At 37.5% G+C, this 5390-nt stretch overlaps 1 pseudogene; it reads left to right on the top strand.

Annotated features, from left to right (window-relative positions):
- Positions 1-4382: 4382 nt before the first annotated feature.
- On the top strand, positions 4383-4505 carry LOC148524257 (5S ribosomal RNA; annotated as a pseudogene).
- The last annotated feature ends 885 nt before the right edge of the window (positions 4506-5390 follow it).

Here is a 5390-nt window from a genome sequence, read left to right as displayed (position 1 = left end):
GGAAGAAAGTAAAAAAATGGTATTCTTGGATGAGATTGGGTTAAATAATTAAATTCCTGTTTATTGAGTATACCTTCCTTCTTCCCCTCAAGCAAAAGTGCATCCAATTCCTTTTTATATTTTTCTGTGGGGTTCGAGGGGAGATGTTCGTAAGTTTCTCTATCCGAGAGGAGTTTTTGAGCTTCCTCATCGTACTTCTCTTGATCCATTATTACAATTCCCCCCCCTTTGTCTGCTTGCTTTATAACTATGGATTTGTTGTCTGTTAGAGCTTTTAGGGCTAATTTCTCTTCCTTCGTGAGATTGCTCCTCTTCCTTCTTATTTTCTTTTGTTTTAGTCTCTCTAGATCCAGTTCTACCGCTTTCTGGAAGGTTTCTATGAAAGCGCCCCTGCTGTAGGTGGGATAAAAGGTGGATTTCTCCTTAAGATCTGTATGCATTAAAGGATCTATAACTTTCTCTTTTTGTGTTTGATCTGTTTTAAGAAAGAATTTTTTTAAAGTAAGCTTCCTTGAAAAAATATTTAAGTCTATAAATGTCTGAAATTCATTCAGACTATTGGAAGGGGCAAATTTAAGGCTTTTGCTGAGCAGGTTCTGTTCAGCTTTTTTGAGTTTGTATTTACTCAGGTTGAAAATTCCTATGTTTTGATTTTTTTCTTCTTTTTCTTCCCCGTCTGCTCCTTTCTTAGATTGCTTATATGTTTTTCGTGTAATTCCTCCTCTGACCCCTCGTCTTGTTCTTCTCTTTCTGTACATGGTTGTTTTCTTTTTTGTGTAGAGTCCATCTGGATGTTGGGTGGGAGGTCCTCTCTGACTACTTCTAAAAAAAGGTTTAGATTTTCTTCTACCACATCCTCAAGGTCTTGTCCTCCTGAAGTGGTTACTTTGTTGATGGTTAGTTTCTCAATGTTCTCCAGCAATTTCAGGGTTTCTTGAAGTTCTTCGTCACGTGCTTTCATCATCCCTTTTCTATAGCTTTCCTTGACAATACTTGTATCCAGGGGTTTTCTAGTTTGCTTTTTATCAAATCTGAAGTTGTCTTCCCTGTATGGTTGGTACGTCCAATTTCTTGCCATGAATCTCGGTAAGGTTTTTATAAGTGTAGGTCTTCCTTTGGTCCCCCAGTGATTGGTGTTGTAATTTCTTTGCATTGTGGGTCCATGGTTTTCTCTATTTTCTAATTCATAAGTGTCCATGGAATTCCTTGTCCTCTGTTCTGTCCACTCTTTGTTTCTGTTGTGGAATCCATTGTTAATAACCCGACCCCTGAGAAAGGGTTTACGTAGGTCTTCTGATTTTTGTTCGTAGTCTGGTGAAGCTGTTTCCCAGGCAGAGATTCTTCTGTTTGTCTGTTTCCATCTATTGTTATAGTCCATATTCTTGAATTTTTTCCAGTTTCTCTTATTTTCCATATAGTCTGTTTTATCCCTTAAAAATTTCCTTTTTTTTATTTCAATAGTTGCATTTTCAATTCTTTTTAATTTGTCATTTGTGAGTGTCTCTAGGTTTTTATAGTCTATCATCCCTGCTAATGGTAGGAATTTATCCTTAATTGTTTTAACTTCTTTATTAAATTTTTGCAATGATTTTTTTCTATCTTCAATTATTATTTTCATTAATTTGAAAGAGCAATCGTCCAGGGCCTCATCCCATTTCTGTTGCAAATTTTCATCACATGGGATAAAAGTAGGGTATTTAAACATCCTGAGACCTCTTGGAACCAATTTATGTTCTATGTATTTTTCCAAAATGTTGCTATCCCACCATTGTTTAATTTCCAAGGATAATAGTTTTTCCAACCTTATGAATAATTCATAAAATGTTTCATCTCCTATTGGTTGTGAATCAATTGTTTCATTGTCTATAGAGGAGAAGATATTTTCCAACCTCTCTAGTCTGTCGTATACATTATTTAGAAAAAAATGATGATCCTAAGTATAAACTTGTCAAAGTAGGTCAGTGTCCTTAAGGAGACCTGCTGCAGATAACTGAAGGGTTGACGAAATATAGGAAAAATGCAGGTGTACCTGCGCTATCTCCTTAGTTGTAATGGGAAATGGGGAGGGGGGAAAGAAAAAAAGGGGGGGTTAGAAAGTGGCAAAGTAGATGGAAAACAATATTAGGTTTGGTGTAACTCTTTGGCTGCCACAGACCTAAGTGATCCCTTCCTGAATCACTAGGATATAAACATAATTAACAAATGGGGTCTTGAAGGGCGCACAGATGGTGTTTATGGCAAATGAGGTGTTTGTTTCTTAAGATATATAGGAAATGGCAAACTATTAAATTTGAACTTATTTAATATGTAAACACAAAACACAAAAAGAGAAAGTTATAGATCCTTTTATGCATACAGATCTTAAGGAGAAATCCACCTTTTATCCCACCTACAGCAGGGGCGCTTTCATAGAAACCTTCCAGAAAGCGGTAGAACTGGATCTAGAGAGACTAAAACAAAAGAAAATAAGAAGGAAGAGGAGCAATCTCACGAAGGAAGAGAAATTAGCCCTAAAAGCTCTAACAGACAACAAATCCATAGTTATAAAGCAAGCAGACAAAGGGGGGGGAATTGTAATAATGGATCAAGAGAAGTACGATGAGGAAGCTCAAAAACTCCTCTCGGATAGAGAAACTTACGAACATCTCCCCTCGAACCCCACAGAAAAATATAAAAAGGAATTGGATGCACTTTTGCTTGAGGGGAAGAAGGAAGGTATACTCAATAAACAGGAATTTAATTATTTAACCCAATCTCATCCAAGAATACCGTTTTTTTACTTTCTTCCAAAGATCCATAAGGATCCTCAGAATCCACCTGGACGACCAATAGTATCAGGCATTGCCTCACTTACAACAAAATTATCTGAATATATTGACCAGATTTTGCAACCACTAGTATTAACACAACCCAGCCATCTGAAAGATACGACACAAATACTACATGTATTGAATGAAATTAAATGGGAAGAATTCTTTCTACTGGCAACATTTGATGTTAAAGCACTCTATACATGTATAGGGCACAGTAAAGGCTGTAAAGCGGTAGAAGAAATCCTTACATCCAATGGAAAAATACCAGAAAAGCAAATAGATTTCATCATCAAAGGGAGTCCCAGGCCATTTGGAACAACAACCCTTATATAGAAAAAATTGTGATATGGAGAAGGTATATAGACGATATCATCCTCATCTGGAAAGGCACTCTTGTGGAATAGGAAGAATTCAAAATCTACATCAACAACAATAATAGAAATCTGGAATTCACTGCTACACTTAGCAATCAATCCATTGATTTTCTGGACCTCACCATCTTCATAGAAGACAATAGGATTCATACCAAAACCTTCACCAAACAGGTTGACTGTCATAATTTCATCCCACCCTCCAGTAATCACCACCAAAATTGGATTAAAAGCATACCAAAAGGTCAATTCAAAAGGATTCGAAGGAACTGTTCCAAAACAACATCCTTTGAGGACCAGGCCACTACTCTTAAAAATAAGTTTTTGGAACAAAAATATGAAAAAACCCTGATTGAAACAGCCTTGCAAGAAGCAAGAGATACTGAGAGAGACACACTTCTTATGTACAAAAACAAAAAGGGCTCGGATCAGCAACAACCTTTATTCATTACTCAATACAATAATCAACAGAGATCTAGAACGGATTATAAACAAAAATTGGCACATTCTATTGAAAGATGATGTTCTAAAGGGAATACTTAAGGACAAACCAACATTTGTCTACAGGAGAGCACCCAGTATTAAAAAAAAATTGGTTAAGAGCCATCTGTCACCAAAGAAGAATCTTGAAGTCAATAATCTAAACTGGCTTAATGATAAGAGAAAAGGCTTCTTTTATTGCAACCACTGTAGAGCATGTAGAACCACTACTAAGAAAACAACCACTCCCATCACTCACTTTATTTCCTTTACGACCAAAAAGGAATACAGGATGAGAGACAAATTAAGCTGCGATTCAAAGGGGACCATCTACCTACTCTCCTGCCCCTGTGGACTTCAGTATATCGGTCGCACCATTAGGAAACTTAGCACACGCCTCGGAGAACATATGAGGAATATTGAAAATGGATTAAGGACGCACAGTGTGTCCGAACATTTTTTTCTACATCACAACAAAGACTCCTCCCTACTCTCATTTCAAGCTATCTCTCTAGTTAAACCATCCTGGAGAGGAGGTAATTATATTAAATCCATGTCAAGGGAAGAAAGCAAGTGGATATTTGAAATGAAGACCTTAATACCAAACGGCCTTAACATAGATTTTGAACTTTCCCAATTTTTAAACGAGGATTGATGAGTGACGTTCCGGGGGGCCGGGGGGGCTAAGTCTGTCCTTGGTCGCAACGGATGGAGAGATTTTTACAGTCATACCACCCTAGATACGCCCAATAAATACCATCAGAACTTGGAAGCAAAGGAGGGTTGGGCCTGGATAGTACTGGGTTGGGAGACCCCCCAGGAAACACAGGTACTGTAAGGGACACCATCTCTCTATAGCCCGGAGCGGGCGGAATAGGACTTGCCCCCCTGATCCCACCCCCGGGATGGCACTTTAGGATCCTGACCTCAGGTCATAATAACCCATTAGGCAATGTGAAACTTTAATGAGCTAATTTTTTTTGCAATATAAGAAGAGCCCCTCTCTCCAAACTACAGACCATTCACCGAAGAACCTGCCTAATACATATTGAAATACTTCTTTTTAGATCCAAACTTAGGAATTGCACAATGTTTATAAGCATTCATTATTTCGCTTCATAATTTTCACTTATTTATTCATTTATTTTGGAACATATACATATCACATTTAAAGGATAATCCCTGGAGAGAAAAAGGAGAAGAAAGAAGGAGAACCTAAATGAATAAACAATGAATATATAAGAACTCTAGCAACACTACATTTCTGTTCTTTCCTTCTTCATTCTAACCTTTTCAGACTAATAGAAATGTATATCTATCAAATTGCTATCAGATTATTGTATGCACTTTCCCTGTCCTATTTTGTCTGTAAATGTCTTTATTTTAGCAAGTGATTTACCTAGAACATCTACTTCTAAATGTCTTCATATCAGCACCCCTGAATGAAAATCTTTATTTCATTTGCTGGGACTTAATTCCCTTAACAAACATTTATTGCCAGGGATTTCAGCAGTATCAAGCTCAGTCACTCTCATTTAGGAGCTAATTATTGCCAGCTGGACACAATTAGAAGCAACTACTTAAACGAACAAGAAGACACCCACAGCATGGATCACTGTCCCTGACGAAGCCCGACCGGGAGAAACGCGTTGGACACACCTACTCCACATCTAATCAGCATCAGTTCACAATTCATTATTGAAGCTGAGACTACACAGGAAGCACG

The sequence above is a fragment of the Taudactylus pleione genome, unplaced genomic scaffold (genome assembly GCF_031769625.1).
Source record: "Taudactylus pleione unplaced genomic scaffold, aTauple2 ptg000117l, whole genome shotgun sequence".
In the NCBI taxonomy this organism is placed as follows: Eukaryota; Metazoa; Chordata; class Amphibia; order Anura; family Myobatrachidae; genus Taudactylus; species Taudactylus pleione.
This window is presented reverse-complemented; position numbering and strand designations above follow the sequence as displayed.